The sequence below is a fragment of the Budorcas taxicolor genome, chromosome 19 (assembly GCF_023091745.1).
Source record: "Budorcas taxicolor isolate Tak-1 chromosome 19, Takin1.1, whole genome shotgun sequence".
NCBI classification, from domain to species: domain Eukaryota; kingdom Metazoa; phylum Chordata; class Mammalia; order Artiodactyla; family Bovidae; genus Budorcas; species Budorcas taxicolor.
Window position 1 is genome coordinate 56,783,926 of NC_068928.1, and position 10,089 is coordinate 56,794,014.

Here is a 10,089-nt window from a genome sequence, read left to right on the forward strand (position 1 = left end):
AGGGCCGGGCCGGTGGCCCGAGAGGAGCAGCAGCAACAGGACCAAGAAACCAGGGGTGCCTGGAGAAGATGTGCTTCCCTCTCTCTGAGCAGGAAGTAGCCTTACAGCTACTCAGAGTTTTTTTTTTTTTTTACAAAGTTCTATTTATTTTCAGCAATGAAATCAACAGAACATAGAGGAACTAATCCTCTTATTTTTAAATCTAACACAATTCTTAGCACAAAACGACCTTCAGTAAATAAAAACACATTACTAGTAAACAAGTAAGACTTTTCTTGAGACTCTCTTGTAGTGTGTGTCTGAAACAAAACTAGATGATAGGTAAAGAAACACATGCTAGAGACTTCACTGACACAGACTCGAAGAAAAGAACAGCCAAGGAACAGGGTTCCCAAATATTAAGCTGGCAAAAGAAACACGGGCTTTTCAAAGCAGCCCAGAAATCAGAGCTCACTGAGGGATACAAGAGTTTGGGACAGTCCATGTTCAAGGCCTTGTAATTAAATTTTTCCGTATTTCTAGATTCTTGATCTGGAATCTATCACAATCTAGAGGAGCTTCTGCCAGAAGACAGGAGGCTCTTTATTCACGGTCTCACAAGGCCCATCTAATTTTCCTTCTTTGACTTCATGACTAGCTCCTATCACCAATATAGCAGGGATTCCACTCCAGAAAACGATCACTACTATGTAAACCAATCTCTCCGTTCTCGATTTTCCTTTCATAAATACACTGATACTGCCAGGAAGAGCTTGAAACATATCCCATTTCTTTTATTTCCATCCTGTTACACAACTCTGCATGGCGTGCTGCAGCCCACGGGGTTGCAAGGAGTCGGACACAACTGAGCGACCGAACTGAACACAACTCTGCTTGGGTACAAGATCTAGGACTCACAGTGCAACAAAATTGGTCAAAAGATTAGTGTCGGTTCCAATGCAAAACTTTCTGAAGTCCAATGGTCACACAGAAAAATTTAATGTCTTATCTGCCCAACTTTTTTTTCCATTATCTTGCCAATTATTTCTTTCGGAATTCAATCCTCCAAGCTACATTCTGAGCACCAAATTTTTTGACCAATGCATCTCGAGTAGCCTCATCATCTTTTCGCAAATCTAAGTCATCCTGTCGGGACCAAATGGGATACCCATCAGCCCTCTGACCAGACTCTGAAAAGGAGGAAGTAGCCTCCGGCTCACCACGATTTTTTAGGACGGCCTGTGTGACTGTTGATAGATCCAAGCTAAACTTTTCCATCAACTGCCCGATGACCTTAATGGCAGCTCCCACCTCTGGTGCAGAGACTTTTTCTTCTTCTTCCTCTTCCTGAGTCTTCCTCAGGCGTGGGTGGATCATCATCACACATTGTTATGTGTATTTCAAAATCAGGACTCTCGTCCACCACAATCTCCTCAAACTCTCGGGAAGCTTCTACAAGCATCTTTTTGACTGCTGCTTCATTCTCCTGCATCTCTTCTTTTTCAAATTCTCCTTCAGGCCAGTCTGGAGTTCTCCTATTCTGTGGTTCCCCGCTATCAGCAGCCTCCGGGTCTTGCTCAGCCTTCCTCTTGAGTTTCTGCGAGGAGGGGCTCCCGGGGGCCTCCCCCAGCAGGTACTTGCGCTCCTGGCCCCGCAGGCGCTTCAGGCAGCGGTCCTTCATGGACTGCCAGGAGTGCTGGGTGAGCGAGCTCTTCGCCATCGCTTTCCACAAGGCGTTACCGGGGACGGAGCTGGCCGAGCGGGCATGTTCCTTCACGTAGGTTAAGATGGCCACGTCGTCCGCGTCCGTGAAGGCCATCCGCCCGGCCGGCGACTGCGGCTCAGGCTCCGCCGCGGCGGCGGCGCCCCGGGCCTGGACCCCGGGCTTCGTCTCTGGGGCCTGGTCGGCCGCCGGAGCCGGGCCCAGACGGTGGGCCTCCAGCTCGAGCTTCTCGTTGCGCTCCACGCAGTCCAGAATGTCCTGCGTGGAGATGAAGTCGCCCGAGGCCTCGGCCGCCGCCTCCCCGGGCTGGGCCAGCAGCACGGCCCGGGCTCCTGAACGCGACACTGAGCGCCCCCGCCGTGCAGGATGGGCGTCGAGAGCCGGGCTGGGACGCACGTAGCACATGGAGCTGCCATCCTCCCTCACGAACAGAGTCGAGGAGTGAGTGGGTCCATTGGGGTCTTTGCCCAAATCCATCGCCTCCGCCATGGCTCTCCCCGGGAACCCGAAAAAGCTGCCCCCTTGCGCGCGCGCGACCTTTAATGTTTTTAAAAAGGAAGTTTCTGTGCAATCTGATTGAATGCAGTCACCAGGTAGGGGTCGGGGGATGCAGGTGATACAGAGGGGGAAGCCAGATGACGACTGGTGAACACCTGGGACAAATCCAACATGGGATGCTCAGTCCTTCGGGGTTGGTCCAGGCATCTTAACTGCTCTCTACTCCCCCAATTCTGTCATCCCCAGGCTCACCTCAGGGGCTTCCCTGGGGGCTCAGCAGTAAAAAATCCGCCTGCGATGCAGAAGTCGCAGAAGACATGGGTTGGATCCCCAGGTCGGTGAGATCCCCTGGAGGGGGGCATGGCAACCCACTCCAGTATTCTTGCCTGGGAAACCTATAGACAGAGGAGCCTGGCAGTCCACGGACAGTCCATGGACGTAGACAGTCCACAGCCATAGACGGTCCATGGGGTTGCAAAAGAGGAGGACAGGACTTAGCTACTCAACAACAACCGCACGGCCAAGCCCGCAGCCCTGAACCACTTTAACAGATGGTCTGCGGAACAAAAACATGCCTTGTTGAATTTGCTTAGGAAACCCTAGCCACGGTAGAGGTTTCTTGCAGCAACTTTATCTCAAGAAGTAAGCTGTGGGTTGCAATGATGTAGGATGCCCAGTCACAGGCCAGCATCTCACATGACACCATAGGCGAGGTGGGAGTCTGTGGTCTAAGATCTCTCTTCCACGTTACCTCCACCCCCAGCATCCAGGCCCTCAGGCTGCAATCAGCCTGCTTTCGGGGGTCCCTCTCATCCACCTTCCTCCCAGCAAGACTCCTTCCCAGAGCGCCCTCACCCCCGCCACCATCTCCCCCATTCCTGGGCTGCTTAAGGAGCCAGAACTTTCTTTACTTTATGACGCAGAGCAAGTCAATGTTTCTTTGTCTCCCATGTAGAGCTACCCAGGGGCCAAAAGGCCCATTAAGGTGCTTTCCCAAACAAAGGAGCGGGTAAATCTTCCATCGCCTGGTAGTAAAATGCTCGCGTAGTGCAGCCGGCTTTTAAAATAACTGTTTCTGGTCTCCCTGCCCCCTCTCACACCTGCAAAGCTCTTACTAGCTGCTTGGCATGGGGCGGCTCCCCCGACACCCAGGAGCTCTTGGTAGGATATGCAAGCGAGGGCATCGCAGACAAGATGTTTACTGAGCAGATTGGGAGATGGAGCCTTGGGGTACCAGCAGATGAGCACATCCAACCATGGAAGGCCCAGGGGGAAGCCCGAGAAAGCACAGACACGGGGACCCCCAAGGGTGCTTGTCGGGCAGACACGGGCCTCTGAGAGGCGGGCAGGAGTTGGGGTCGATGCCTGGAGTTTGGTTCCTCTTTCTTTTTTCTTGGGGGAACCCCCCAGCTAGAGAATCTCCTCATACATACCCTTGCCAGGAAGCAGATTCCTCTGAAGCCAAAGGCAGGCCTTGCGCATCACCGGCTCACCTGCCCCGGACAAAGGGGTCAGAAAGAGGGACAGCAGGTAAGAGGAGGAGGCCTGGGTGAGTGAGGGCAAGTCACCCCCCTTCTTCTGTCCTCCCAGCCAGCTGGGAGCTCCTAGGCTGGGGACCCCAACGTCTGGGAAGGTGGGGGAGTAAGCAGAGCTGGGTGCCACCCTGGAGAGAAGCCCACAGCCCCTCCTGTCCTCTTTAGGACCCAGGCCCACACAGGGACCCCAGAGCATCTTCACCTAACTGCCGCGGCTGGGAGGGGCCCGCAGGAAGGGGTGGCTGGGGGACACAGGAGGTGTGGAGCATCTGCCCACCGCGTTAATGAGGAAGTAATTCAGTTAGCCCGGATTTCCCCGTCAGCAGCTTTTATTAGAAGCAGGAGCAGCAGTGCCATTAGGGGCTGGGAGAGGCGTTCAGACACGGTGGGCATGAGGGGAGGCGGCGGGAGCCAGGCAAATTGTTAAGCAGATTAGGAGGGGGGAGCAGGAGAAAAATAAAGAAAAGAGAGAAAGGAAAATGGGGCCGCAGAGAAGGAAATCAAGCACAAAGCGGTCCAGATGAGGCAGAGGCAGGGGGCCGCCTTCCAGGCCGGGCGCCTCTATTGTGTTCTGCGTGCTGTAATCAGGAGCTAATACAATCCCGCCTCATTGGAAAGGCCAGTGTGCCTCAGAAGCGTCCCCGCCGCTCAGTGCAGAGCGCAGCAGCACAATAGTCACACTGAGATAAATAATAACACAAGCAGCCTCAGGTTTGCAGGCTCCCAGACAAGAGGTCACAAGTGACGTGCAGGGGTGGCCGCGCTGGGCCCGGGTGCAGGGTGGGAGTTTGCTGCAACACACCAGGACGAATCCGAACAAGAACGTTTACTGTGAGGTTTAAAGTCCTTTCGTCTGTGTCAACTCTCAGTGATCCTATTTCGGTATCATTATTCCCATTTTACAGAGGAGGAAACTGAGTCTTGGGAATTCAGGGGTTTAGTAAATGATGCCAGGTGGCTTCCCAGGTGGCTCAGTGGTAAAGAACCCGCTTGCCAATGCTAGAGATGTGGGTTCAATCTCTAGGTTGTGAACGATTCCCTGGAGACGGAAATGACAACCGACTCCAGTATTCTTGCCTGGGAAATCCCATGGACAGAGAAACTTTGTGGGCTATAGTCCACGGGGTGGCAAAGGAGTTGAACACGACTGAGTGTGCACGCACACACACAAACACACACGCACATCCAAATGATGCCTTATGGGCTGAATCTGGCCCACGTCTTATTTGTGTGAATAAAGTTTTATTGGCACACAGCCACGCCCATTCTTTTCTGTACTGTCGATGGCTGCTCTTTTGAGCTTCGAGGGTGGAGTTGACTTGCAGCGCCAGACCGTATGGCCCACAAAAGCTAAAATATTTACTCTCCAGCCCTTTACAGAAAGATGCTTGCTGATCTCTGGGTTAAAAGGCCTGTTGAACGTTACAGAACTAGAAGGAGGCAGAGCTGGCATTTCAACCCTGCTTTGTTCCTTTAAGGCCCCAAATGGGAGGGGCTGGGTGGCCAGGGGCCAGACTGTGATGTGGGAGGGGAGAGAACTGAACCAGCTCTGTTCCAGCGCAGTCCTGGATGGTGAGGGGCCAGGGGCAGAGGACCCAGACCATCGGAAGTCTCCAGGGAAGTGAGGTTCCTCATAACCAGCTGCAGAAACACAGACCAAGATCTCAGCTTCTGCCACACCCACCCTGGAGCTTGGAGTGGGTCCAGCGAGCCTTGGACCAGCCTGGCCGAGACAGCACTGACCCTGCCCTGTGGGTTTCCCTTCACACTTAACTACCTCACTGTAAGAATTTTAGGCCAGCAGGTGGGCCTCTGAATTGGCATTTGCCTTGCATTTTTCTGCCCAGGCCAGGCTGGCTGCATAATTAATGCTCCGTTGAAGCTGGAGGGGGCTGTGTGTGACTGAGGACGGGCAATGGGGAGCCCGTTTTCCAGGCTTGAGCGATGGGCAGGGCGCTTGGTCCACATGACTGCTCCTGCTGAAGGTGATCACATCAGAGGAGCTTGGCGCGCAGGAGATGCCCTGAGTCCATCTGGAGAAACTGTGGGCTGAGCCACCTCCCAGGTTGAGAACAGCTATCCTCCTGAACACACAGCCTGGCCAAAGGCAAGGGGGCGTGGGGATTCGGCTCTGAAAACATCCCAGCGTCCTGAGTTAGTGGTCAGATCATTCTGGTCGCTGCTGCTGATAATGGTGTACATCCCACATCACTGCAGCCACGATGCTAGCTGCCGCTTCGTTCATCCAGGTGATATAGAATGAGCACGGGCCGCATGCTTGGCGCTGCTCCGGGTTCATAGGAAACAGTGGTGAGCGAACAAGCCCCTGACTCTGACACTCACCTTCCAGAGAAGGGCTGAAACTCCAGCCCAATCTAGCTGATTAATGCACGATCTAATTTTAGGATGTAGAAGCACTGTGTGGCTCAAATGGTAAAGGATCTGCCTGCGGTGCAGGAGGCCTCGGTTTGACCCCTGGGTCGGGAAGCTTCCCTGGAGGAGGGCATGATAACCCACTCCAGTATTCTTGCCTAGTAAATTCCATGGACAAAGGAGCCTGACATGTTATAGTCCGTGGGGTCGCAGAGAGTCGGACACAACTGAGTGGCAACACACACACCTGCTATCTTTGCCAGTTTTCAGTAAATCTAAATTGATGCCGAACTAAACAGATTATTTTAAAAAAAGGAATGGAGGGGAAAGATGCACAGAAGGAGGGGTCTTCCTCTTTCCTGTGTGTGTGATAGACGCAGATCATCTTGACACCCTGAAGGGTGATGCCAGTCGCCTGCTAAAGGCAGTAGGGTGGTGAGCAAAGAGGGAAGCCGAGTGTTCGACAGTACTGTCAAGCTTTGGAACTATCCGACTTTGCAACCCCACCTGCCCCCACTTGCTTCTTTTTATGTGAGATAATAAACCCTTTTTGTTAGAGTACGTTTAGGTTGAGTCCTTCATGTTGTCTATTTTTTTCTGTTACTTGCAGCTGAAAGCATCCTACCTGGTCCATCTCAAGGCTCAAACTTATCCTCTTGACCCAGGTAGGACTGGACCAAGCGGTTACCTGTTGTTTGCCTGTACAGCCCTCCCTTGATCACAGATTGTGTTGCCCCAGGGCCAAGGCCCCCTGGCGCCAGTCAGCTTAATTAATCTTGCGTGGATCCAGGTGCCAGAGTGATCCCGGCAGGGCTGGAAGATGATTGTGCAAGAGCAAAAGAAAAGGGAGCCACTAGACTGGGACAGCTGATATTAAAACAACTACAACTCACATCATATCCAGAGTCAGTGCGTTATATTCCTAATAAATAATGGGTTACTGCAGGTTAAGTGCCTGTTGCTGCATTCCAATTGTTGATATTTAATTAGCTCTGAAATTAAAGCGTTGTTTTATTGCCACACTGCCAGGACGACTTTCTCCCTAATTGATTGAGATTAAAGAATCTCCCAAAGATCCTGGCGTCCCTTTGTCAGCCCAGAGTGTGAGAGGATTTTAATGAAAACGTTTGACATTTCAAAGTGTGGCATAAAGATCTTTAAATTAAGCAAAAGATGGTGTTCTTGTTCTACTTCAAAATCGGGGTGCTGATGGACAAGGGAATACTTTTTAACAGGGATGAGGTTATGTGGGTGGGATGTTGGCTAAGGGATGAAGCAATTTGGCTATGACAGGGTCGTGGAAGGAGCTGGCCCTCTTTTATTGGGGAGATGGTTGGCTTAGAGCTGTTTTCCAAGTTTGGGACACATGGAAGGGAGGCAGCCAAGAGCGGGCTTTCTCAAGACCCCTCCTTTTGCCTAGAGGGTGGGGAGATTATAGTTGAAAGAGAACTGGCTTTGGGGCCCAGTGCGGGTTTGTACCCACATCTGTTACTTATAAGTTGGGGGCCCTTTGGTCAGTTACCTTGCTCTCTGAATTTCAGCTTCCTAATTCTCGATTAAGGTTAATGGCACCTGCCTCTCAAGGCCATCATGAGAATAAATTGAATCATATTGGGAAAAGAACTGAGTCTGGGCCATGGTAGCTGTTTAATAATGACAGCTATAGCTAGCTCCTTTTATAAAATTCCAAATTTATATTTGAAGAGAGCTTAACTAGTCATCTATGAGTAGGGTGGAGTGAAGCTATCACTGGCCTTTGAGTTAGGCTGACTACGCCACCCAATTCCAGACCGCTCCACCTTGGTGACGTCTTGGGGATATAAGGTACCCAGAGCTGGGCTTGGCAGCTGGTCTGACCAACTCCTCTGTCTAAGCTCCTCTTGCTTCTCTCTGTCTAATCTCTTCGAGCCAGTTATTCCTGGCTCGTCTCATTTCAAGGTTTTTCACAAACTGAAATCTAAGTGTTGGCCAGGCTGAGGTCTCATCTGAAGGTTTAACTGGAGAAAGATCTGACTTCAAGCTCATGTGACCCCTGATTGGGAACTAAGCCTGACCTCAGCCTCAGCAGTACTGTGGTATAAAGAGGGAGCTGACTCAGGGGTAACTAAGTCCACAGCAGGAGTTTGTACATTGCCTCAACCTCTGGTCTCAACCCATCTCCTAATTTTAGCTTTTCCTTCAGACTGCTTATTTATGCAAGAATCTGAGTGACCTGTCCTTAGGACAAGGATTATCTAAGACTGGGTGAATGATGAAAGTTGATTTAATTCATTTGGAAAAGATCTTAAAGACTTCATTGCACTCCCAACTATGGCTGGAGCCACCTCTGAAAATGGCTGGTAGTCCATTCCACCCATAGAAGTTTCTGGAAGTTCACAAGTCTCTTCCTTAAAAGAATCAAGTCTGTCTCCTTATTGTTTTCACCAGCGAGCCTCTCAGGCTTCTCTGGTGGCTCAGCTGGTAAAGAATCCTCATGCAATGCAGGAGACCTGGTTTCAATCCCTGGGTTGGGAAGATTCCCTGGCAAAGGGAACGGCTACCCAATCGTATATTCTGGCCTGGAGAATCCCCCTGGAGAAGTCCATGGGGTCTCAAAGAGCCAGAAACGGCTGAGTGACTTTCACTCACTCACGTGAGGAAGTGACTCTGAGGTGCTTTAATTACCTTTGTGATAATAAGAATATTAATAATAGACACTCCTAAGTAACCATTTGTCCAATCTTCTGCTTTGGTCCTGCTCTGCCCACACGGCAGTTACAGTAACCAATTCCCATGGTTGGTGGACCCAGGTGACCTCTTCTGACCAATGAATTGGATCACTTCTGGGCTGAGTGTTAATGGCTAATGTGAGACTCACTCTGGTCCTCTTTTCCTTCTGTCATGGTGGCTGGCAAAGTTCTCGGTGCTGGCTCCTCCATCAGCCTGGATTCCAGCGCGGGGCCAATGACCACGCAGGGGCAGAGACCTAGAGGACACAGGAGAGGAGTTAGGCTGTGAGTGTTGGTGCAGCTGAGCATTTGGAGTTGTCAGCAAACAAACACCTTCACCTCGCCAAGCCTAACTAAAGGTCCATCTAATTAAAGCTATGGTTTTTCCAGTGGTCATGTATGGATGTGAGAGTTGGACTGTGAAGAAAGCTGAGTGCCGAAGAATTGATGCTTTTGAACTGTGGGGTTGGAGAAGACTCTTGAGAGTCCCTTGGACAGCAAGGAGATCCAACCAGTCCATCCTAAAGGAAATCAGTCCTGAATATTCACTGGAAGGACTGATGCTGAAGCTGAAACTCCAATATGTTGGCCACCTGATGCAAAGAGCTGACTCATTTGAAAAGACCCTGATGCTGGCAAAGACTGAGGGCAGGAGGAGAAGGGGACGACAGAGGATGAGATGGTTGGATGGCATCACCAACTCAATGGACATGCATTTGAGTAAACTCCGAGAGTTGGTGATGGACAGGGAGGCCTGGCGTGCAGTCCATGGGGTCTCAAAGAGTCGGACACGAGTGAGTGACTGAGCTGAGCTGAGCAGTTGCTCCTCGGTGCTCTGCTTTAGTTTAGCACTCCTGGCTGTTGCAGGAAAGGCATATTGGGTAAATACAGGGGAATCTGGGATGTTTTCTTGCAATACTACAGATGTTTGCTCCGTTGGCAGTTATTCGGCTACACATGCACAGTATGAAGGCTGTGGGAAGCCAGAAGTAACAAGCTGCAAACATGTATAATCTTATTTCCCACTGCACGTGGCATGAAACCTACCAAAATCCTCACAACAAAGAACACAGCCTCCTGGAGGCTGCACACAGGCTCAAATCTGATCCAGGCCGGCCAGGGTGTCAGGCCCCCTCCCCTGCCGCAGGTCGGCTCTCCTTCAGCCCGCCCCGATTGCAGGGAGGCAAATGCTGTCCCCAAGCATGGCAGGCTGTCCTCTGCTCTCTGGGATCAGCATATTCATCAGGTGGAAAACAATTTCTGGCTCTGGAGC

At 51.4% G+C, this 10,089-nt stretch overlaps 1 pseudogene; it reads right to left on the bottom strand.

The window, feature by feature from the left end:
• Positions 1-969: 969 nt before the first annotated feature.
• On the bottom strand, positions 970-2,191 carry LOC128065620 (telomeric repeat-binding factor 2-interacting protein 1-like; annotated as a pseudogene).
• Positions 2,192-10,089: the final 7,898 nt, after the last annotated feature.